The sequence below is a fragment of the Nuphar pumila genome, chromosome 7, assembly GCF_984573655.1.
Source record: "Nuphar pumila chromosome 7, dmNupPumi1.hap1.1, whole genome shotgun sequence".
Lineage (NCBI taxonomy): Eukaryota > Viridiplantae > Streptophyta > Magnoliopsida > Nymphaeales > Nymphaeaceae > Nuphar > Nuphar pumila.
The window spans coordinates 104,497,776-104,524,830 of NC_143255.1; the positions used below are offsets into that span (position 1 = coordinate 104,497,776).

The 27,055-nt window shown below is 35.8% G+C and overlaps 1 long non-coding RNA gene across 1 annotated transcript; it reads left to right on the forward strand.

Annotated features, from left to right (window-relative positions):
- Positions 1-17,162: 17,162 nt before the first annotated feature.
- Positions 17,163-18,095, forward strand: LOC149832740 (uncharacterized). Its single transcript, XR_016433363.1, has 2 exons — positions 17,163-17,256; positions 17,676-18,095. It is a non-coding gene; the product is annotated as an uncharacterized LOC149832740 (long non-coding RNA).
- The last annotated feature ends 8,960 nt before the right edge of the window (positions 18,096-27,055 follow it).

Consider the following 27,055-nt stretch of genomic DNA (forward strand, 5'->3'; position numbering starts at 1 on the left):
AAGAAAGTGATTACTATCAATATATCAGATGATATGTATGACTTTTCTTATGGTCACGATGTCATGCATGGTATACATGTGATATCTCCATTGGTCGATGAAACATTCATGGAAGAATGTGATCCAAATGATATACCAAATGGATGGGCAACCAATGAAGAAGAAGAAGAAGATGAAGAAGAGGAGGAAGAGAAAGAAGAAGAAGAATATGAAAGTCAAACAAGTGATGAGGATGAATTCTCGAGCTAGTGAAATAAATATTGTAATATATACCTCTATTTGAAGGTATTGCAATGTTTGAATGTATTACATAACATTTTTTATTCTTTGATTATGTATCTTCGATATGTATAGAGTTATGATTTGAATGTATTGTAACATGTTTGAATGATTTGAATATATTGCAATATTTGATGTGAATGATTTGAATTATTTGAATCTATTGAAATATGTTACAATGTTTGAATGATTTGAAGGTACTGCAATGTTTGAAATGTATTGCAATGACTTGAATGATTTGAATATATTGCAATGTTTGAATGTATTGCATGAAGTTATTTTTGATTTGATTTGAATATCTTATGTTTTAATGTATTGCAATATTTGATGTGAACGATTTGAAAGTATTGCAATGTTTGATTGTATTGTATGACGTTTTTTATTCTTTGATTATGTATCTTCGATACATATAGAGTTATGATTTGAATGTATTATAACATGTTTGAATGATTTGAATGTATTGCAATATTTGATGTGAATGATTTGAATTATTTGAATTATTTGAATGTATTGAAATGTAATGCAATTATTTGAATGATAACCAGACTCAACCTTCATCTTCACGGGCTGCTTCGATAGGTATATCATTTAACTAATTGTATACTTGATTAGTTTAAATACGCGTTGTGTGAATTTTTAACTCATTTTTCTACAGATGATGTTTCGCCTGCACATCACCCACCTACACCAGTTGTTCATACAAGTCACGAGACAACGCTGGATGCATGGTCTTCTTAGTCTGACACAAGAATACACATTCAAATAATGTATATTAATAATCAACCATAAGTATTTCATTTTTACTTATCCTATATTTATCTTATAAATATCATATATTGATAATTAATGTGTACCAATTCATTTGCAGCGTGAGGTTTGAGCCACAAGAAGTAATACGAAAGATTAGGAATTCACTAGTTCAACATCTACCCGGACTGGTCGCTCAATAAAAAGAGTACCTGAAGGAGGTGTTGGACAGATTGCGGTCCTCATTCATAGTATACAATAGTTTCTCATAGTTAATGTGTTTCATATTTGTTTTTTTGTTATAGTCATGTCTACTAACTTTCTGAAAATATTTGTAGGCTTCGAATCACTTTGCGACTACGATGGAGGAACAAGATGCGAGGAAGGTGTGGCAGAAGGTGGCTATCAGTCAATTTGCAGATATGCTACATAATATGAAGATTGCAGCAAGAAAAGCATCTGAAGGAATAGATGATCCACTACAATGGAAGAGCCATGGACCTCCTACTATCATGTCAAATGTTTGGAATGCAATGTGTGACAAGTGGGCGGGGCATGAATTTTGAAACCGCTCAGCGAAGGCTGTACAAAACCGAGCAAAAATGCCCGATGTTCATCTACACACAAATAGATCTAGGACTTTTGGGAGCCACCTGAAGAAAATGGTATCTCATTAATATATATTGTCAATTTTATAAGTATTGTTGCATACCTCTTAAATAATTTTTGTATCATTTAACTTTGCAGGAAGCAAAAAAATGAGGCATTGTACCATACAAGGATGTGTTTATTGAAACACATAAATGTAAGACCACGTGAGAGTTCGTATCAGAGAAGGCGAGAATAAAAATAATATGTATTTATTGTATTAATAAACATTGTAATTCTTAATTATTAATTCATACTGTAATCATTACTTTGTAGGAGTTATATGAGCAACAAATGGTAGAGAGATATGGTGATGACTCCACTCAGCATCCACCTTTTGATTCTACAGCATGGGTGACTGCAACTGGTGAACCCAAAAAGAGTCGTGTGTTCGGGTTTGGGAGTAATATGAATACCTCACCAGTCATTGCCTCCTCCAGTCACGGCTCATAGAGTTCTTCGCCAGCATCAGCTCCAAGCATCCGATTGACCTGCCTAATTCTTGGGATGGTGTACGCCAGCTTGTTAAAGACACAATGCATGACTATTTACATAAAACAATTTCCGGCGTTGTCCGTAATGAGTTGTGTAGCTTTTTTGGGACAGAGAAACTTTGTCTGCATGTGCCTCTCAGGTATGAAAGTTTCATGTGATGTATTGCATGTCATTAGATTTCAAGCTAGTATATGCATAATTAGAACGCATATTTGCATGATTGAATCATTATGAATTTTTTATGTCAGCCTTAGAATATATCTGAATTCTGTTAATATCCTTCACTTTATTGCTAGCTAGATTATGTGTAATTCACTCATGTTACTTTGATTGCCTTAACTTAGGTGCATTGCATATAATTTATTTCATTATATTTTATTTATTAATAGTAACCTTTCTTTTCTCTTGTAGAATGCTAGAGATAATCAGCGTAGAGGAGCTGGAAAGGCAGATCGAGACAATAAAGAAGATGACACACATAATCTTGGCGATGATTAGATTCATGTGTTGAATTTGTTGTACCTTCTTATTGTTTCAAAAAAAACTCTATAAATATTTACTTATAAATAATTAGAACTTGGCAAGGATTATAGTGGATTGATAAATTGTTTTAGTTGCTTTTTATATGTATTTTTTATGTGTACTTTGTTTTTTATACACAAGAAATATAAATTATACAAGAAATATAAATTGTATCACGAAATTTTTTGTCGATATTTATATTTTAAACAAATTTTTTAATTTTTTTTTTATTGTTTGCGATAGATTAGTGACAAATATTATCTGTCGCTATTTACTATCGAAGTCCAATTTAGCAATGGATTTTAATTCGTCGCTAAGTTTGTCACTACAATAGCAACATAATTAGCGACGGATTTTAATCTTCACCAAACCAAAATCTTCATATATTAATAACGACCATGCGATGAATCATGGCATTCGCTAATTCATCGTAAATTAGCAACGGAACTTGCGACAGATAGTTTCCATCACTAATTTACAACTATAATTTTGCGATGAAAGTTATCTGTCGCTAAGCCGACGCTAATCCATCTCTAAATTGTTTAGCGACGGAATGAGATTGTCGCTAATCCATAGATTTCTTATAGTATTAATCACAAACAACATCATTCGTCCATCACCATTTACTATACAAAACTTAAAGGAATATGAGACGAGTTAGCTTCATATGTCTCATATTCGAATTGCTCTTGTGAAGCAATAATAATAGTCTAAGACATGCAGCAAAAAGACCGTTTGATGCAATTTTTGATGGAGCTTAATGATAGTTATAGCTCTATCTGAAGTCAAATCCTATTAATCAAACCAAATCCTTCTGTTTTGAAAGCATTTGCCATCATCATTCAAGAAGGCAGGCAAAGAGAGATATGGGTTCTTCCTCCATCATCCAATGAACACAACATGTTGGCTGCCACTATTGTGCGTAAGGACGATAAGGGCGTGAATCCAAGATTTTCTCAACGAAGATCACGTCCAAATCGCCTAAGACCCAAGTGTGACTATTGCGGTAAGTTGAGTCACGTCAAGGCTAAATGCTATTAACTTCATAGTTATCTCAATTAAAGCAACACAAGTGCAAGGGTGAATTCAGTCACGTCAAGTGAAGAGGCTTCTCTATCACATATCACATCTGAACAATATAAATATCTCATAACTCTTATGTTACAAGGTAAATTTGAACCTCAAAGCCAATTTAGCACGTAAAACTTTAGTGTTTCTTTCTTACTCTTCTTGTTGGATAATAAACACTAGGAGTATTGATCACATAGTTTCTAGTCTAGATTTATTACAGTATTCACAATCTATCATTTGCCCACCAATAGGATTACCCATCAGACTATCTGCTCCAGTCACTCACATTGGCAGTGCAAGCATAAATTCATAAATATGCCACATTGATGTCTTATGTATCCTTAGTTTTAAATACAATTTGATATTTGTTAGCAAATTGACCAAAGATTTATAGTGTGATGTTATTTTCATAAATGAATCTTGTATTTTTTAGGATCGTCGCTCAAAGTAGACGATTGGAGTGGGTAAAATGAAAAATAGACTTTATATGATTGAAATCCAGAGTGGAGTCACACTTTCTAATTTTAGCCCTGCTCACCTTTGACATTATCGTCTCGAGCATATTTCCAATTTCCGTTTTTAATATCTCATTAATTCTAATAAATTGAATTCTTGTAAGTTTGATGGAATATGCTCAATTTGTTCTTTAGCTAAAATATCATGTCATTCTTTTCCAAACTGAGCTATCAACTCAACATCAGCTTTTGAACTCATTCACATTGATTTATGGAGAAGATATCAAACTTCATCTCTATCTGGTTCACCATTACTTTCTAACCATTATAGATGATTACTCTCACTCTACTTGGGTGTACTTAATGCATTATAAATATGAAACATTTTTCCTTATCCAAGATTTTTTTGCCATGATCAAAACCCAATTTAAAATTTAAATACAAAAGGTTAGAAGTGATAATGGTTGTGATTTTTTTTAAATGATATGCAATCATTTTTTTGAAATTAGGGTATATTTCATCAATGTAATTATATATATACCCCTTAACAAAATAGAGTAGTGAAACGTATGCATCACGATCTTCTGAATATGGCTCGGGCCTTGCGTTTTCAAGTCAATCTTCTTGTCAAATTCTAGGAAGAATGTATCATGACTGCCGCATATCTCATAAATCATGTTCCTAGCACAACCCTTAATGGGCAAACATCCTATGATATTTTATTTCATATAAGTCCTAATTATCAACACCTCAAGGTTTTTGGGTGATTATGTTATGCTCACAATATTCATCACTCCTACAAATTTGATAGTCGAGCAAGAAAATGCATATTCTATGGTATGGCCAAGTTGCTTACCATTTATATGATCTTGAGTCACACGCTATTTTCACCAACAGAGACGTGATTTTTCATGAACATGTTTTTCCATTCCGATAAGATGCACATGCGCCATCTAACACTGGAGATGTTGTCTTAACCATTTCCTTTTCTGACTTTCCACTAGATGGCTCTTATTTAATTCAAACAACTGATACTTAGGATAACATCTCGAGTTCCCAAACTTGTCCAAATCCATCACCACCTATTCCTATTCCTATTCCTATTCCTATTCCTATTCCTCTAGCTACTCTAAGTCCTCTTTTGACACACCCCGGATCCACTGTCCCTATTCGGCCTTCATCCAGGGCAAGAGCTTCAGTTGTTCGTCTTCAAAATTATAAATGCTACGTTGTATTTTGCTTGCTCCAATCAGACACTCTGAGTGCCTACCAGAAAGGTACAAGGTATCATCTTTCTCATTACTTTACCTATAAAAATTGCTCTCTATCTCACCATGCCTTTCTAGTAGCTCTTACAAAAAAACCTGAGCCCCAAACTTTTGCCCAAGTCATAGGGTGTGCTTCTTAAAGGGAAGCCATGGCAGCCAAAATCCATGCACTTGAAGACAACCACACATGGACGATTACACATCTTCCACCAAGTAAATGTCCCATCGATTGCAAATGGGTCTAAAAAGTAAAGTACAAATCAGATGGGACCATTAAGCATGACAAAACATGCCTTGTTGCTAAAGGTTATACATAGATTGAAAGTCTTGACTACCACAAAACATTTGCTCTTGTGGCTAAGCTCGTCACGGATCGGTGCCTCTTGGCTATAGCCACCGCCAAACATTGGGTTCTCCATCAATTTGATGTCAAAAATATGCTTTTACACGATGATCTTGATGAAGAAATCTATATGACACTACCTCCTAGTTTTTGTCGACAGGGAGAGCAATGAGTTTATCAGCTCAACAAATCCCTCTATGTTCACAAACAATCATCTCAAAATTGGTTTGCAAAATTTTCAAACTTTCTTAAAGAGATTGGCTTTACTCAATCTAGGGTGGATTATTCATTATTTTCTTGCTTCACAAAGCATGTATGTATATTTGTTCTTGTAATGTCGCATATTTTTCATACATAGTCATTTTATGATCTTGTCAAAAATTTGGCTAAGTCTGAGAGAAAAATCATTTGAGCCTCGATTTTAAACCAATGTTTTTGAGTCTCATCGACAAGGTCGAGGCGGGCCAATCGAAGGGTAAGAAAGAGTTTTATTTTTGACCTTTAAATTCAAGTGAAATTCGATTGAAATTCAGGTTATTTTTTGTGCAAAGTTTAGAATTTGATATTCATGTAATATGTCATTGGATGCGTCTCGATCTGTCGAGCACAACGACATGTTACTTTTTTGAATTAGAGTTACGATTGGCCCAAAAATTGTGTTTTCCAAAAAATGGAGTAGTTTATTGAACTAAATTCAGATTTGGATCGAATTGGATCCAATAGATTTGATCCAATATAATATGAATCTGGACTCTAACTAAAATCCATATTAATCTAGATTTGGTCCAGTCCAAAATCTATTTGGGTTTTTGGAGTTTGATTTGGATCTGAATCCAGATCTAAATTCATGCCCAACATTTTTCTAGCTTTAAATTTATAAATAAGCTTTAAATTAGAGTTAAATATGGTTAAGAAGTCTCCTAAATTAATTTTGTTATTTTTGAAAGCCTTTAGATAATTATTAAGTAATTAATATTTAATAAATAATTAATTAATTTTTTAATAATTCTAAAGTTTTTATTATGGTTGGTTTTGAACTTCTAAAAGAGTCCTTACTCATGCCTAATAAGGCTTGAGAAGTTTTAAGAAAGAACTCTAAGGCAATTTAGAAACTTTGAAAAAAGGTAAAAAAAAAAGAGAGATTTGGAAATTTTTGAAAAAAAAAGGGAAGTGAGGGAGGGTCCCAAGGGGGAAACTCTCCATTTCTAGCCCATTCTAAAGAGGTCTGAAGAAGGGGGGGGGGGGCATCATCCCCCTCTTAGCCTACTTAAGCAAAGAAAAAAAAAGAAGGAAAAGAAAGAAAAAGAAAGAGGGAAAGAGGAGAGAGAGGAAAAGAAAGGGAAGAATGAGGAAGAAGAAGAACCTTCTTCTCCAACCCATCCGATTTTTTCCACCATTGTTTCTCACTTTTCTTTCGATTCTCAAAAAGGCACGGGTCTCCTATTTTGAATTCAAGTGAGAAATCGAATGCTGGTTCGATTCTATGCAAGATTTAGATGTAAATCCATGAAAAAATGAGTATATCTATATGTCTACTCTATAATACATGAAAGATGATCTATGGATCCTCTTCCATAGATTCATTTTCGATTTCATTCGCCCTTTTTCAAAATAAATTTATGTGTATGCTTCTTTTATCCTAAACATAATTATTTCATGGTAAAATAGTCTATAGTGTGCTTGATTTATGCTAGACTTGATTTCAGTTGGTTTCCATTGATTGAGTTGTTGAATGAATGTTATTTTGTGAGAAAAAAAATTATGTATAGCACTTGAGAGATCCAACAATGCATATGTTCTAGATCAAGCATGTACATATATACTCTAACCATGCATGTTACGTTTGAAAGGCTGAATATTCATGTGTTGTGGATTGGTGAAATAGCATAGAATTGCAAGTTGAAATAACCATATCTCCATAACATTATTTAAGAGGATGTTTGCAGTTTGATGGATCTGAGCCTACGTTAAGGAAAAGTCTTATAGGTGCATATTGAAATTTTCTTTTTCTGCAGCCTCTTATTGGCACACTATTTTTTTCAGTCTGTTTGGGCACAATGGCAGCCCAGTCGAGATGTCTCGACTAGCCTGTCATGGTCTACCAGACCTGCACAGGCTTGGCCTGTGCAGTAGTTGCTGGTCAACAAACCAACCAATTTCTGCTTGGCTGGCCAGATCTGCCAGTAGACTGATAGACCTGGTTTATCAAGCCTGTCGAGTATACTGGGCCCAGCCGAGTGGGCTCGGCTAGGCAGGGATTGTTACAAATTTTTTTATTATAAGTTTTTGTTGTTTTAGTTTTCCATTGGGGTTGCCTGCCATGCCTTAACAGTTTGCCCACAGACCCGGTTGGGCCAATGTGGTGACTGTTAGACCAAACTGATCTGCAGTAGGATGGGCTGGAGCAGCACCCCTACCTACCGACTGGGTGCAGTTTATAAAACAAAAAGGGCGACACAACAGGCTGTTAATGCAAAGGTGCAGTAAGTTGTTAACAAAAAAAAATATAATGGTGATTTTGAATGGTTTTGGATGCTCATGCTTGCATAAGTTGTTGATGCCTATGCATACATTTTTGGTCTTTGAATCAATGTTTTAAATGCATACAAGAGTTTTGAATTTGTTTTTGTATGAAAATCCAAGTGAACTATGTATATTTTTACATACGTGAGACATGAAAATTTGGATTTCACATGCAGTTTGGATATGCATATGCATAAGCATGAAAATTTGAAATTTAAAGGGGTATTTGTGCAAGTTAATATATATATATATATATATATATATATATATATATATAATGTTTTTCAGTGGTGTGTTGGCTTCGATAGCAACCAGCCTAGTAGAGTTCAATCGAGTAAAACCCAGCCCAACCAGTTGGTTCGGCAAGGGGCAGGTTTGGCAGCACTCGGTAAGTGCTGAGAGACTATGCCAGGCCCAACCGATTGGCTGAGCATGTGGTCTTTCAAAAAACAAAAGAAACTGGCAGGCGGGTGCCTTTAAAAAAAATTATACATAAAATCAAAGAGGGTTTTAAAAGAGTTTTTTTTTTCAAACTCGATGTTGGCTTAAATATGAAATTCTAAAGTTACATGTATGTTAACTTTTAGTTTGTGTTAAGTGTATTTTGATTTTGATTGCATGCTAAGGATGTAATTTTGTTTCATATGCTTGGACTTAACATGATATGCTTTTGCACTATGTTATTGCAAGCGGTTCCAAGTGCATGTGCACATATAATAAGAGTATGTTCAGTTATGTGATTTAGTTTCCAGATTTTTTCTAAGTATGGTCTGATTATCTTTATGCATGCTAATAATGGAACTTTTCACATGCCTACTTGGCACACCCTACTTGCTTTGTTTTGAATGCAAATTGGTTGTCACATGCATAGACAAACTTCAAATATAGAATGTTACAGTATGTGCTTATGAAGAAATGTGTCTCATGCTTACTTGATAAATGAAAGCATGTACATGACATAGTGGGGTAAACTCATGCATGAGTGTTGTAGATCATGCACATGTTTAATTAGCATGTATGAATGTGCATTGCAAGTATGTTGACATTATTGCATATATGGCATGTTGTTACAATTTTTGCATACGGTGCATCGATGATCGAAATGAATCATCGTGAGCTTGGTGGGCCACGAACTTTGGTTTGCTCTTTTTTTATTTATTTTACATGTATCACAAAAGTTATATTAATGTTGTTGTACTGTATTGCACTGTTCTATGCTTTTTCGTGGGTGGTGATCCTATGAGGGGTTTTGCAGAAGAATATGTGAGTTTGTGCATTTGCTTTTGCATGCTGATTTGCAAACTAACTAATTGGCCTTTAATAACAAAATAAAGATAAATGAATAGTGTAATATACGTTCTAAGATGACTTGTTGTTAGAATGAGAATCTTAGAGTTTCAGTTTTGGGGGATCACGAGAATAAAAAAATTCTGTATATACTATTGATTACCCTTAAACCCGATATTGAGGTTTTTTTTTCTTGCCATGGTTTTAGAGAGAGTCTGTCACTTTACCTGAGGATGATACGTAGACACAACTGTTGTTTTACCAAGAAAGTTATACTATTGGATATGGAGGTCCTTAGTGTCTCAACGTTAGATGTGGAGGTCTAATGTTCTGAAGGTGATTCGGTTGATGACTAAGTTTAGAACACAGTTATAAAATACAATTTGTGTGTTAAGTTACACTAGAAACCCTACTTGACCTCGAAAAGATTTACCCGTTTGGTATATCTGCGGACAATAGTAATTAAAAATAGAAACTTAATTGTGTGCATTTAATAGAGACATACATATAAAAAAAACTCTAATAAAATATAATAATTTGCTTATGCATTGCACTAAAGTCATGCATATTCTTGTCATACATTAGATCATGTATATTTACTTATGATATATGAATAACACATGATATATGTTTTCTTTCACATAATAGCATATCTTTGATGCTTGGTTAATGATCTCTATCAATATAAGATGACTCTTCTTATTTAGTAATTGTTTTATGTTAATTACATACTTGCCTAAATTATGGATCTATCATAAATGTGTTTCCTTTAATTTATTGCATGAATTCTTATTTGTAATCTTTATGCTTACTTGTTTCATTAGAGGAATTCGTACACTGAATTTCTTGAATTTTTGACACTCCTACTTTTATGGTTTTTGCAGCCGCATGAGATCAGTGAAGTTGGGAGAGTTACGAATGCTACATGTTTGCTAGACAACTTCACAGATGAATAGTGCAGCTTTGTTTTTCTTTACTTTTTCTTTATATTTAATTGTCTATGCACTCTGATTTCTTATGCAATTATCTCATGACTATTATTTCTTAATTAATAAAATTTAGTTTTCGTTTGGATGATTAGTGTAAGATCCCTTGTGGTTGGTTGAGTTATCCAATTGTGAGTGAAACTGTAAAACCCCCCGAGTCTCTGAAAAGATTTTCGGAATGGTTTTAAAAAATTATATTTTTTAAGGGCTATGATTTGAAGTTGTTACCGTTCTCATATATGTTGACATTATCATCATTGTTGGAGACAATATTCCAACAATCGATCAACTAAAGGTACTTCTAAATAATGCTTTTTGCATCAAAGATCTAGGAATACTCAAATATTTCTTGAGAATCGAAGTGATAAGATCTAATAAGGGTTTTTTCTTATCACAACATAAATACACATTGGACATCATTGAAGATCACGGGTACTTGGGGGCCAAGCCGTCATATTTTTTTCATGGAACAACACATAAAACTTAATTCAGAGGAAGAAGAACCATTGAATGATCTGACTCATTATCAAAGACTAGTGGGTCACTTGATATATCTTACCATTACAAGGCCTAACATAACCTATTATGTTAATATTTTAAGTAAATTTATGTATACACCAAGGAAGCCACATCATGATGATACACAAAGGCTCTTACGATATCTCAAGTCCACGCTAGACCAAGGCATATTGTTGTCATCTGATAGCAAACTTCAATTGTCTGTCTATTGTGATTTAGATTAAGCATCATGCTCATAAACTCAAAAGTCTATCTTAGGTTATTGCACCATGTTAGGAAAGAGTCCAATATCTTGAAAAAACAAAGAAACAAACAACAATATCAAGATCGTCAGTCATATCGATAGTGCTTGTTAGTTGTGAGTTAACATGGTTAAAATATTTATTGACTCACTTAAGAATCAAGCATCCTCAACCTATTTTGATGTTATTTGACAATTAGGCGGCATTGCATGTGGTGGATCATTGAACAATGGATTTCATGTGTTATTCATAAATGCATGAACAATAATTCAAAAATGACTCTAAAAGAAATCATGAATGCATCCGTTACAAAGAAAGTATAGATAAAAGCATAGCATAAACGAGAACGAAAGAGAGAGACACTATAATTTTTATTAAATTGATTTGATCTAATGTATGATTATTTTTACAAGACCTCTACCAGTTATACAACCATACCATTTGGGGTTAGAAATTGCAAAGTCCCAACACAAGGTGAAGTTCACTAACTGCTCATGCCAAACAAAAAGAGTTTCGGTTGGTTCTAAAGCATGATTTTTTTTAGAATAAATAATGATTGAATTAAACAAAAAGCACATTCAAATATGTTTTTGAAAGGGTTCAAGAATGGCCTAAGAGATAAATAGTGTTGTTTAAATATCTAAATATTAGATCACGTCAAATGACATGACAGATGGTGCTTTCTGATTGTCGGTCGTGCAAACAATGAGGTCTACTTAATTTTCATAACTACTCCATTGGGCCAAATCACTTATTTGGCATGCATGCCACCTAATCCGCTCCCAAGAATCTCTTCCTAAGTAGCTAAAATATAGAAAAAACACAACTGCGGATGACTGATGAGTAGATAAAATATTCTTTAATTCTCCTCTATAATAAGCAAATATCCGTGGAAAGATGTAATATGTAGTGTGCTTTTCTTAAAAAATAAACATAATGTATAGTGTGCTTAAATTCATTAAATGGAGGCAGATATTTCTCTCTCTTTCTTGAAACTGCCCAAGGAACTAGTCCGATAGTAGGTGCCTGAGCCCATTCTGTATTTCAATGTCGATTTGGATTGAGATAGTATGCCCCGTTTGGCCTGATCCAAAACTCAGCTGAACCTCGTCATATTTTTTTCTTTTTTTGGATAATCCAAGAAAAAAAATCCCTGCCACCACTTCACATTTTCTTCTCATCTCTTTGATCAAGTATGAAAAGGTGGGTGGCCTGTGGGCGCCTGCCTATGAATTATCTGATTAATGTTAGTACAAAGCGATTGTGCTTTAGATGGCCACTAGGTTCCTGATCACTACGTACCAAAAATGTCTCCATTCTTTCCAAAGTTGGGGACTTCTTGTTGTTGGTATCTGGTTATTGCACTAGTCTAGGGACCACTTTTTTTTTTTTTAATATATATATAAAATCTGGGAAAACCACCTCACTCACTGGCCAGCTAATTGGTGTAAAACACCAGGTGTCACTTGCCCACTAAGGAGTACAACCTGATTCAACTTTGCAGAAAGGGATGGGCATTTGTAGGTTTTGAACTCATGATGTAAATTTGATCACTATCACAAATAGCCCTTACCAGATGAACGAAACTTCTTGGGCTATTTTTGGGACCATGTTAGGGAGATGTGCTTGAAGTTCTTCGGTAGTAATTTGACAGTTGAGTTGCCCAATTACCCGTTGTGTGTGTGGGTGTGTGCGCGCGCGCGAGTGTTGAACTTATAATAATTCCTAGTTATTTGAACTGGCATTTTTGGATCTAAATAGCTACAGCTTTTTATTTTTTTCCATTTTGACATATCCAACTATACGAACTTGTCAATCCTGAATTCCTCATCCAGCAAAATTTCCACATTTTGGACGCACTTCACAGAAAGGGTCCACCACTCGGTCCCCTACTCAGATCTACCATGATCCAAACTTTTGTTCTTTTTTTTCTTTTTCTTTTGAGAGAGAGTAAAAATGACTTTCTTTCTTTATATATACTAGATGATCGGCCCACCCATAAGTCGGTGCCCTTTAAGATAACTCAAATGAAAAAAATATATTTATCTCATATACATTTATCAAGATTAAAAGTAAAAAAATCATGAGAACCATAAATATATTGATAATTTTAAAACATTACAACCGAATTTCATTTTATGACTATTAAAAAGGAGGAGAAAGAGAAAGAGAAAAAGAAAAAGAAAAAGAAAAAGAAAATAATAGTTTCCTCATTTTATGCCTATTAGGCGAGAGAGAGAGAGAGAGAGAGAGCTTATCAATAGTTTGCTCATTAATTTTTTTTTAAAAATGACGATGTCATGTAAGTAACACTTCTCTTTTTTTTTATGAAAACTCTATATACATGCCCATACAAATTTTAATTATATTGTCAACCCCCATGACAATAATGTCAATTAAGAAAAAGTTGTAAAATCATCCAATTTTTTGCAATTGGTAATTTGCTCTGCTTTTATAATATTTAGGAAGACGTGCATTCTAGAAAATAAAAGCATGAATGGATAGTCAAGACTTGTATCATTCACCTGGAGAGGAGCATCTAAACTCTAAAATAGCAACAGTACTTGAGAGTTGAGACTGCACAACTATAAGCAAACCATCTAGAGGCAATCATAGCAGTTTATATATGGTATCAAAACCATCTCAGTTCAATGGACTTTCTGCTCTTCATTCATGCAGACTTAAAAGTAAACCCTAGCACTTTTTTTTTAATTTAAAACCCAAAGAAACCATGCCCGGCGTGAAGGTCTGGCTGTGCTGGCTCATCCTGCCATACCTCCGGTCCTGCCCGACAGCGTAAAACTCCAAGTCTTAGACTCCTGCCACCCGGGCCTATGCCACGTTCACGTTACCTTATCACTTATTTACCAATGTGAAAGGCCTTTATAGTGCTCCTGACGGCAATATAATCACCCATGTGATTCCTAGGGTCATGTCAAATCTGCAAGCGTGCTACTTTTCCATAAAATAGTGTAGATACTCGATCTCACCTACCCATGTTATTACAAGAATATATAAGACCGATACCCACAGAGGAGAGGGTGGTGTATGCTCTCCCCCGATGATTCACTGAATCCCACGTCTGTGTTCGGGGGTCTGAACGAGCACCACATATAAGCACATAGGGCTCGTATTCCCGTGTATGTTGACATCACTTAGCATTGGAGTCTGGCGTGGGTCCAATTTCAGGTGTGAGAAACAAAATCTTGTAGAGCTCACACTATATTTAGTGGTGTTTCAAGATTCATATTGGTCTTTTCATTCTCCTTACCAACAACAGATGTGGACGATCTTTTGATCAACTACTATTTTCATTTTGGGTTCAAGATATATTGAAATACAATAGAAGATATGATGAATGGTGTTAAATTTGAAGTGGTTTGAGATTTGCATGAGTTTTGGGTAGAATCTTGATTGTGGTCACCTTAGTCTTGAGATTCTAAGCTTGGATAATTTTTGTAGTGAATTTTATTAATCTTGTTAGAGATTTGTTTTGGGTTAGATATATGTTCTGAATGAGCATATTGCATGTTGATTGTAGCTGGTTTTCTGATTAATTGAAGATTGAGAGCATCACTACAAGAAAAACGTTAATTAGCGATGGTAATTTGTGACGGAAATAATTTATCATAAATTTGCGACGGATTAGCTAGAGAAAACTAGTCGTCATTAAAAATTGGAATTAGTTGCATAATTAGTGATGAAAAAATTGTCTCAAAATCCGTCGCTAATTAGCGATGGAAACATTCCGTCTCAAACTCTTTCGCAACTTCGCGATGGATGAGTGACAGAATTTTTCCGTCGCTAATTTATGACAGCATTTTAAACGAAATGTTTCCGTCGCTAATTAGCGATGGAAACATTCCGTCTCAAACTCTGTCGCAACTTCGCGATGGATGAGTGACAGAATTTTTCCGTCGCTAATTTATGACAGCATTTTAAACGAAATGTTTCCGTCGCTAATCCATCGCTACTTTTCGATAAAACTCCTCAGAAAACCCTAATGTGAGCCCCTTTCTTTTCATTTTTTTTTCATCCCTTGCACGCAGCCGCCGCCCGTCGCCCGAGTTCTCTCCTTCACCTCCTCCTTCTTCCCAGCTGTCGCCCGGGACCCGCGATGGGGGGAGCCCCCGAACCCCTATCCTGTAAAGGCAAAAACTCTGAATCAGGCTTCACAACTCATCAAGTTGAATGATGCTACCCACGCTGGGAGAAGCCCCCAAACCCCCCTTCTATAAGGGAAAAAACTATGAATCAGGCTCCACAACTTATCAAGTTGAATGATGTTACCCACACTGGGAGGAGTCCCCAAACCCCCCGCCTGTAAGGGCAAAAACTATGCTACACAGGCTGGGAGGAGCCCCCAACCCCCTTCCTGTAAAGGCAAAAACTATGTTACCCACGCTGGGAGGAGCCCCCAAACCCCTTTACTGTAGGGGCAAAAACTCTGAATCAGACTCCACAACTCATCAAGTTGAACGATGCTACAGTCAGTGCGCAGGTCAGTCGGTGTTTGATGGAGCAATGTAGGATCGTCTGTTGGATGCTTGGGAAATAGCGAAAAAATCATGAAAAACAGGTTTCCCATATTTTTAAAACACTTTTCCATGCGCTTCCCTTATGTTTTTCATTTTTTTTATTTTATTAATTTATTATAATATTTTTTCTTATTCCTTTTACCTTTCTGGCAACCTTGGTTAAGACTTAAAAATGCACATTCATTTTTTTAGGGCATGCATGCAAGGGCACCATGTAGTATCATGTCCTTGCAACTGGACGCCTTCACAAGGCCCACCCAGTAATAACCATTTCAGTGTGGTCGGTATCATGCATGGGTACGCTTCTTCTGTATGTTTGTTTTCGAGTCCTCACTTTCAATGCATTATTATCACAGAGAAAGGATAAGAAAGATTCATTGCATTTGGTATCGGTCTCTGACTGTGGGCAAAAGTTTCATCAAACACTTGGACTCTACTCACCAACCAAGGAAGAAAAAAGCTGAAAGCAGGCATAAACACCAGGACAGACAGTGGTCCTAGCTGGGATACTTTCTTAGCTGGATTTAACCCTGTGGTATAAAAAGTTAAGAATCTACAATCTCTGCCATCTTTCACCGCTCAAAATTGTAGTATATGGAGCAGATCCAGGATCTGAGCCAGTGCCTAGTTTAAGGTGTTGACCTGATTTCATCGAAACAAACGGTCTTGACGTGCTCACAAGATTACACTTGCTCAGGTCGCCGAGTGGCAGCCGGTCTGGGAAGAAGATACTGAACTTTTGGTCTCAGGTTCAAACCTCACTGGATGTGCGGGTGCCTTTAACCGGTGGGTTCTGTAAGAGCTTGGGTGTAGGTGACTCCATCGAGAGTTTACCGGGCAGGTTCATTAAGTAATTTGATTCTCAACTAGGATTCCTTTTCGTAAAAAAATAATAAAATAAAAATAAATCCAATAGAGCAAGAATTGTTGGGGTCACCCTAACCCCAGCATGCCTTGAAAAAAAAAACTATGGTTTAGACCATACATGCATTCTTTCACCCTGGATGGCATCATCATGCACTTTTTATGTGAATTTAATTTTGGGGGCTGGGAAGTGTCCCGGTTTTTGGTAAGGGTTTTTCTTTGTCATCACAAAAAAAAATAAAAATAAAGCATATTGTTGTGGAATGACATTTATGTAATTGTTCGATGTAAGGGATCCTCTTGTTCTGAAATATAAATTACGGTTTTGCCCATGCAAGATTGCCATCTTCCTATAAATAGGGGTGTAAGGGAGCAGATGTGTTGTCCACCAAAACAATGGCTTCCTCCAAGAGCAATAGAAGCCTTCTCCCTGCCTTCCTTCTACTGGCCTTAATTCTACTGGCCTTCGGTACACCTCTCTCTCTCTCTCTCTTACTGATACAAGATTCATCAACTTCAGTGAATTGATTCTTCAAGGAAAAAACAACTGTTGATCAAATTGCTTACTTACAATCTCTTGTATGTTTCTTGGTGGCGACATTCACCACTAAACAGTCTTTTGTCATGTGAAACTGAATAAGGAAGCAGTCTAAAATTTTAGAATACCATTGTGCTAAAAAATATTGTAAAATAGTGTGCAACATTGGCTTCTTATTAAATTATTAAGTATTTAGATTAAGGAATTGGCTGGAACCAAGACCGCCTAGTTAGTTAGTTTTTGGTAAGCTTGCACTTGTGTTGATACTCTGCTCTTCACGCAAGCCAAATGCTTTCTCACTATTACACAATTTTGATAACACCTAACTCTTTTCCAAACTAATTGAACAGGGCGGGTGGAAAAGGTTGAGGCAAGGACCTGTTCAACACCAAGTGGGAAGTTCCACGGTCTGTGCTTCAGTGACAGAAACTGTGCAAACATCTGCCACACTGAAGGCTTCCCTCATGGAGACTGCCAAGGCTTCCGAAGGCGATGCATTTGCCTGAAGCCATGCCCAGCTGAAAACTAGCACCTCATCCTCTTCCTACAGTAGCCTTTTGGGCATGGAATTAATAAATGCAACCTGGGGCGTAGTATTGTTTATGTGTTGTGACTTGTGATGCTTCCTTGGCATCCTGCTAGCTACTTTTGTCAATGCTTTCTCTCTTTTCTCTATGCTTTTATGTGAGGCAAATAAAATGATGGCAGTGTGGTGATGATGTACGTTGTCGTCGCCTTAGTTTGATGAACTAAATATATACTTCATGGTATGATTATGGAGCTGTTTTTTTTTTTAATAATTAACGAGGAGAAACTATCATTATGGCTCTCGCCTTCCAAGAGTAGTTTTCTCTTGGCTTCAATCCTTGATTATCACCATGCCCTTCTTTGAGATTTCATTGAGGAGGCTGTTTTTTATCAAATCAGACTATATCGACTACATCTACCATTTAGTGAAGATCAACATTTGGATCACTTGAATATTTCTTGCGGGCTGGATTTTCTGGCAATTAAAAAATCAAAGGATGATAAAGAACAATTTTTTGTGATTTAAAAATATGATTCAAAGGTCCATCCTTATTAAATTGACCATGCTGAATCCATCTATAAGGAAAATCCGTTGGATTCAACCTCTCTGTCATCCCCATCTTCGTACCCTTCTTGGGATTTCTTTGATGCAAGTTGTTTTGTTCAAATCTGAGTCCACAGATGTGATCTAAGTCATGCATTTAGTGAAGATCAACATTTAAATCGTAGGAATCGGTCTTGTGGGTAAGATTTTTTGGTGGTTCAATAACCAACAGTTGACAAAACACAAATTTTTTTATTAGGGTAGATTATTATTAAATATATCATCGTGAATCCATCTATAAGGTCTGAAAACTACTTCAATCATATAAAATTTAAGAGGGGGATGACATAAGGGATGAATGAAACCAAACTCTCAATAGGGTATGACATAAGGGATGAGTGAAACCAAATTGCTTAAACGTGGTAGGACTACCCAGAGCATCAAACTCATCTTCCATGAAAAATAAAAGACTGGCGCGATAAAAATAAAATAAAAAATTAGGATGAAAAAGGTAAATAACAACACATTTAGGTGGTCTGGCCAAAGGCTTATATCTACGAAAAAAAACTCATGCTCTGTCTTTCTTTCTCGTCTTATTAAATCTTTCACTCACGTATTCATACATGTGTATGATCAAGATAAAGAAATTTTATTTACAACAAATATGAGAAATAATCAAGACACGATAATGATGGATGAAATTTCATTTAATCCTTTAAATCTATCAAATCTTAGGAATATTATAACTGAAGATCATGCTTCACATTTGGTAGAATCATTTTTATATTGACATAGGTTCTAACATGCCCCTTCATGAACTCGCAACTTGCAATCATGAAAATATATTTTAGAATTGATGCAATTAATTGAAGGCATTAATGTTAATTTCTGCCATGATAGGGCAACAATGAAGCTTGGACGGGTCACAATATGAACTAAAGTCACAAAAAAATGCACAAATGTGAAGATTGTAGTACAAACTTGCTGGTAGAAAGCCAATTGTAGCTTTCAATTTGGTAAAGATGGGTCAAATAATACCATGTCAAAAATAAAAAACAGTGAATAAAAATAAAACGAAAAAAAAAGGAAATATAACACATTTATGTTGTAGGCCCAAAATAAGATATAGAACAGCCAGGTGCAGAGGCGCACACTCAAAGTGTGCCATGTGATGGCACCTGATCCTGGCTCGTGGTATTCTTCATTTTGCCTGCTAAAACTATGCTTCTGCATTGCTCTCCAAAACACCTCTTAGAAGGGCAAGGTCTGGAGCCAAAAGTAGTAAAGGTTAAAAGATTGCCAATTATAAAATTTTGCCTAGCAATGTTTTTAAATCAATTTTTTCTAACTTTTAGATAAGCATGCATAATTTCAAAATTTTAAGAAAAAATACAATTTTATCTATTTTTTCCTTTTTAATGCTTATTACATCTCTCTTGAAAAGATTTAATATATTATTTGAAATTTCATAGCAAACTTACACCATGATACAGTGATACTCCCATCTTGACTTTGGTAGATGTCAAGGAGAGTGCAGGATTTTGGTGAAATCACATTGCACAAAGTAAATCTGACCCTCAGTCTTACAGCAAAACATTATGGGTTTTCATTGATCGGGTTTGACCCAGTCAAGACCTGTACCAAGCCCTATAAGGTCGGGGTTTGTTGACAAAAAAGGTCTGATTAGAAACTGGGTCTGACCCTTTGGGTCTGATAGTATATGGAGCTGGGTATGGTTTGTGAAATTTCATACAAGATTCAGGTCCCACCCGAGTTTCAATTAAAACCTATGAGTTTTAATATAAAAATATTATTTTATCAGGTATAGACTGTGTCTGGTTCATGTAATCCTTATAGGGTCTGAATATGATTCTTCTCATAGCAGACTCAATTGGATCTGGGTCTGAACCCGGTGTCGCGCCTTAAAACAGATTTGGGTTGGGTTCGGACTCACCTGGTTCCGAACCAGATCGGACCTGTCACACATCACGCGGGCCCTACCATGCCCATCAAAGAAAGTGGATCAGGTCCAAGGAGAAATGAAAAAAAAAAGTAGGGTCTTTTTCCAAAATCATCCGTACCTTGTAGGCCATTTTCAAAATCCTTACCATATAGGTTGGTGGGTCAAAGGTTTATTTTGGGTTTTCAGTAGAGGACAGAATATTCCTCCTTTTCTTCCTTATGGTTTTGGGATGATAAATAGAGTGGGCTAGAAAAAAGGTGGGAAGTGTTTTTGGGTGTTCTTTTTTTTCATGATTTGGGATATCGAACTAACGGTGGCTCTCCTTGTCTGGTAGGAGCAGCTACTGCACGTCACCTTGTGTTGGGATGTTGCAGGCTCAAAACCCGACGGTATACTTGTATAACTGGTAGGGGTCTGCCTAACCCCAGCTTGCCTTTCAAAAAGAATGACTTGGGATATCGAGTGGTTATTCAATATGTTGTGATGGCTTTAGAGAGTGCAACTCATAACTGGATCTGGACCTGGTTTTAGTATCCGTGAAATGTACCAAAATCTAAAGCAGGATACAGTTAACACTCATCAATTGTAGATTGTTGGTCCCCCAAAAACAAAATGACAATGTGCACAAGCTACCAACGGGGCTCCGCATGGTTGGTAGGAACTGTCAGGGCATGTCACCTTGTGGTGTGAGGTTGGAGGTTCAAAACCCAGTGGTACCCTGAATAGTAACTGGTGGGGGTCTGTCTAATCCAGCTTGCCTTTCAAAAAAAAATTAAAAATTAGTGCACGTGACCTTGTGTTGAGACATTGCAAGTTCGAATCCCAATGATATGATTCTATTAATGGTAGGGGGTCGGCCTAAGCTTTCTCTGTCAGAAAAGACAATGTGCACATGCTAACAATTATTTTTTTATTGTTGGCCAACTCATCGAGCCAGACTCGGTGACTCGGTTTAAGTTGGCACCCAACCGAGTTGCGGTTTGAGTTTAAATTGGTTTTGCAGAAACTAGGCCCTGCCAAGTTGGGCAAGTATTAATCTATTGTTGTGTTTAAAGCTGGATTTAAAGAAGAAAGTTGAGAAAAGGTGTCCATTGAGCTCCTTCATGCCATAGTGACAAATATCGCGAGATTTATGAAAATCTCTTGATAATATCTTGAGAAATTGCCTGAAAGTTTAAAACGGTGATTTCTTGTGAGATCTTCAAAATCTTGCGAGATTTATGAAAAAACATAAATATCATGATGTTTTAAATGGCTATTTATTGCAAAAAAAACATGTATTTTTTAAAATAATTTTATTAATATTTTTTTATAAAAAATAAATTTTATATTTTTTAATTTATTTTTTATTGCCAAGATTTTGCTGAGAAAAATGCGAGATTTATAAAAAAAATTAATTTCTCGCAACTTTTTGAGAAACGAGAAATTGCCGTTTAAAACGTTTGTCACTATGCTTTCATGCTTTTTTGGATCCTTGTTTCCCGAAAAAAATTTGCGATTTGTTGTCTTCTCCATCCCATGTCACGTACTGTTTGAGAGAAGAGGCAATTAAGGCAAGTATAGACTATTTAAGCAGCAATAATTATGGGGTTGAACGGCCATTAAGAGGAGGTATGCATAAAAATGAAAAGAAGTGACCAAGAACCCAAAATCACAACATTTAATGAACCATATTATCTTAAAGGATGCCTTATTCAAATTATTAAACCCATGCACATAAAATGGATTTGTATCGGAAGTCCAAACACTTCTAAAAATAATTCTTTCTAAAATGCATTCGAGATATGATTACTCTATGATATAAACTAACTATCTTGTATGCCTATTATATTTATTTTCCACTTTAAATAGGCTGAAGTAAGTTAGTAGAATAGCCAAAATGAAAAAGATTGCTAAAAAACCCAAACAAATCTAATTTATAAAGTTTTAAAGAAGTCTTTATTGGTTGTTAAAATTCTATTGATATTTTTGAAGATTGTTGAAGATAGGAGCTTAGCTCCAAGTCTAATTTTCATTCTAATTGTATCTCTTTTTATTTTTTATGTTCTTTTATTATATATTTTAATTTTTTATGTTTTAGAAATTTTACTTTTAAAAACTATATAAAAAAAATCAAAGTCATCGAGTTAACTCGCCTAGTCGCATCAAGTTTTGAGTTAGACGCTAAATGGTTTTTGCCCGAGTCACCAAGTGTGCCAACTATGTTGTGGCAATTGGGGATTTTTTAAGCCCTAATGGAAATTATGGGCATTGGTTATTGGATAGTTAGAAAGGGTATTTTAGTCTTTTGAGACCTTTGTTGGAGCTATAAATATGAGTTATCTCTCAATTGTATTCAGTCTTCATCTAATATTCAATTGAGTTCTCTTTTGAGACTTGGGCTCTTTTAGATCTTCTAGTTGAGATTAGGCTTCCAACCAATTTGGTTGAGGGAATCCACTCTCCCTAACAACCTAAACCATCTCCCTAATCATTTTCCAAACTCTCTCTCTCTCTCTCTCTCTCTCTCTCTCTCTCTCTCTCTCTCTATATATATATATATATATATATATATATATATATATATATATATAATTCCCTAGTCGACTTCCTTAGATCTTCCCCTTGTACCATTCTTCTCCCAAATCCACCATTAAACATTGGTCTACCTTCATTGAATACCAATAGTTGGTATTAGAGTAAGGGCCTAACTGCAATTCTTGAAGCATTCATAATCAAGATCCATTGAGGAGCTCAACTCACAGGGAGGAGTTCACCCAATTGTTGATTGATTCCATTAACCAAAGAAGCCAGATTGTGGAAGAAAGTGTCGTTGTATCCAATCCACGTGAAGACCCATTGTTGAACTCATATCAGGTAGTCAAACACTACAAGAAAAATGTTAATTAGCGACATAAATTTGTGACAGATTTTTTATGTCGCAACTTTGTGACGGCTTAGCGAGACAAAGCTATTCGTCGCCAAAATTTTACTTATTTGCGAAATTAGCGATGTAAAACATTCCGTCGATAATTCGTCGCTAATCAGCGACAGATTAGCGATGGAATTTATTTTGTCTCACGATCCGTTGCAACTTAGCGATGGATCAACGACAAAAAATTTTGTGGCTACCCCGTCACCAAGTAGCGACATAATTTTTTCGTCGCTAATTTTTCAGTAAATCCTTAATTTGAGTCCCTTTCTTTCTCTTTCTGTTTCGTCTCTGCCGCCCGGCGTCCGGCGCCCGCCGACCTCCCCCTTCGGCTCAGGTAACCCCCCACTCCCCCTCTCTCTTTCCTTTTTCGTCGACCATTTCCTTTTTTGCCAAGGAGGGGCCGAGCCTCCCTATCTTATGGGATGCGAGGGAGGGGCTTGGCCTCACTCCCTATGCTCTTTTCACTGAGGAGGGGCCGAGCCCCCTCCCTGTCTCCCTATCTTACGGGATGCACGGAAGGGGCTCGGCCCCCTCCCCTTTTTTTTTTTTTGCCAGGGAGCGGCCAAGCCCCCTCCTTGTGCTTTTTTCACCGGGGAGGGGCCGAGCCCCTTCCCTGTCTCCCTGTCTTATGGGATGCGCGAGAGGAGATCGATCCCCTCCCCTATTTTTTTTCGCTATGGAGGGACGAGCCCCCTCCCTGTTTTTTTCGTCAGGGAGGAGCTGATCCCCCTCCCTATTTTTTTCTGCCAGGAAGGGGCCGAGCCCCCTCCCTATCTCCCTCTCTTACGGGATACGAAAGAGGGGCTCAACCCCCTCTCCTATTTTTTTTTAGGGAGGGGTCGAGCCTCCTCCTTGTATTGTTTTGTATATTTGTGCTTTGTAGGTATGTTGCTAAGCTAATTACGCGATGCTTAGTGTTAAGCATCATATGCAGCTAAAAATGCAATGCAAAAAGAAATAAGAAAAAAATGCAAAGGCAAAAGCAATGCAAATCGGGAAATACCCATAGTGAGTAAGTGATGTAAGTGCATCACATGTTATTTAATTTCTTGGATGAAACACTTTTATATCCATACACTCACTTAGTTGTGGATATCTAGGACTGCTTTGATGGAGTTTGGAGATCATGTTGAGCATGATTTTAATGTATGAAATAGAAGTGTTCTTATTTTTGGAGTTCGGATTTCATGCTAGGCATGGTAGTAGTTAGCGCGATATTGAAGTGTGTTTGCTGCAGGTACATGTTTGACATTGTTTTGATATGAATAATTTGAATGTATTGCAATGTTTGATGTGTCTGTATCCATGCTTGCATGAAGTTATTTTTCATTTGATTATGCCTTCCATGTGAAATTGTATCATGAAAATATGCTTAAAATGAATGTATTATTTTATAAAATGTGATTTCATATTTTTAAATATCCTCGTGATGTATATAAATATGATTTGATGGTGTTATACACGAAAATATTGAATTATCAATGCATGCATAATAGTTCATGGAATTGCATTTTATGTTAAGCATGTTTGTGGTATAGAGGGAAAAAAATTATGCATTAACTAAAACAAAAGAATTGCTCACAAACAATCACCAAACAAGATTTAATAGATTAATTAGATATTTTTTTCATTGTAGCATTATTATGATTCTCTTTTAACTGGTGATGATAATATCTGTAACATTATAAGACAAAATGGCTGCAAACCGTGAATGAATGTACCATAGGATAGTTGATAATGAGGTGTCGCATGAATATATAGATAATGTTGACAGTTTTATTGAATTTGCAATGGCAAGTGTCAGTACAGTGGATCCCACCGGTCGGATCAGATGCCCCTGCACGATGTGTAAGAACAATCGATTTGTAGAACCTTATAGTATTAGACATCACCTACACAGAAAAGGTTTTGTTAGTAGTTATCAGAATTGAATGCTTCATGATGAAGAATTTTGGAATAATTTTGATGCACGACTGAATGTGGTGCACGATAATCTATATGTGGATTTAATATTTGATGTCGTAAGACCAGAAATGAATTCTGCTATGGGACCTAGTGATGTACCAATTGGGGTAGAGGAAGAAGCAACAAACAATACAACTAGTAGATTTTATGACTTACTTAGAGATGTTGATGAGCTACTGTGAAATGGTTGCAAGAGTCACACTATCTTGTTTGCGGTTCTTCAACTACTGAATTTGAAGTCAGACTGTAATTTGAGTCAATCATATTTTGACCATTTGTGCTTTATTATGAAGAATATGTTGCCCAAAGATGAGAAATTGCCAAAAAATCTCTACCGTGTGAAGGTTACGGTCAACGCTCTAGGTATGAGGTATCAAAAGATAGATACTTATCAAAATCACTGCATGTTGTAATCATTACTTTGTAGGTGTCATACGAGTAGCAAATGGTAGAGCGATATGGCGATGACTCCACTCAGCATCCACCTTTTGATCCTGCAGCATGAGTGACTGCAACTAGTGAACCCAAAAAGGGTTGTGTGTTCGGGTTTGAGAGTAACATGAACACCACAGCAGTCGTTGCCTTCTGCAGCCATGGCTCTCAGAGTTCTCCCATGAGCATCAACTCCCAACGTCTGATTGACCCTATTATGTCTTGGGATGATGTATGTCAACGTCTTGAGGACAAAATATAGTACTTTTAAATGAAGACATTCCTAACATTGTCCATAATGAGTTGTGCAACTTTTTCCGGGACAAGGAAACTTCGTCAGCATTCAACATGAGCTTCGATACCCATTAGGTATAAAGATTCATGACATTTGTTTCATGTCGTTATATTTCAAGCTAGTATATGCATGATTGAATACATATATGCATGATTGTCTCACTATAAATTCTTTTGACACCTTTAGACACATATATGCATGATTGATTCACTATACAATTTTTATGACATTCTTATAACACATATACGCATGATTGAATCACTATGAAAGTTTTTTTACAACCTTACAACATATATATGCATGATTTCATCACTATAAAATTTTCTTAGTACCTTATAACACATATATGCATGATTGAATCACTATGAAAGTTTTTTGATAACCTTAGAACACATACAAACATGCTTTCATCACTATGACAACCTTAGAACACATATGAGCCTGATATTAGCCTGTATGAAAGTTTTTTAATGCCTTATAACACATATATGCATGATTAAATCACTATAAATTTTTTTGACTGCCTTAGAACACAATACGCATGATTAAATCACATGATTGAATCACATATAAAGTTTTTTTACTGTCTTAGAATACATATGAGCATGATTGAATCACTATGAAAGTTTTTTGACTGCCTTATAACACATATGAGCATGATTGAATCAATATGAAAGTTTTTTGACAACCTTAGAATACATATATGCATGATTGAATCAATATGAAAGTTTTTTGACAATCTTAAAACACATATATGCATGATTGAATCACTATGAAAGTTTTTTGACAACCTTAGAATACATATATGCATGATTGAATCAATATGAAAGTTTTTTGACAACCTTAGAACACATATATGCATGATTGAATCACTATGAAAGTTTTTTGACAACCTTAGAACACATACAAGCATGCTTTCATCACTATAAAATTATTTTATTGCCTTAGAATACACATATGCATGATTGAATTACTATAAAATTTTCCTTAGAATACGTATATATATGATTGACTCAATATGAAAGTTTTTTTACTGCCTTAGAACACATATGAGCATGATTGAATCACTATAAAAGTTTTTTGGCAACC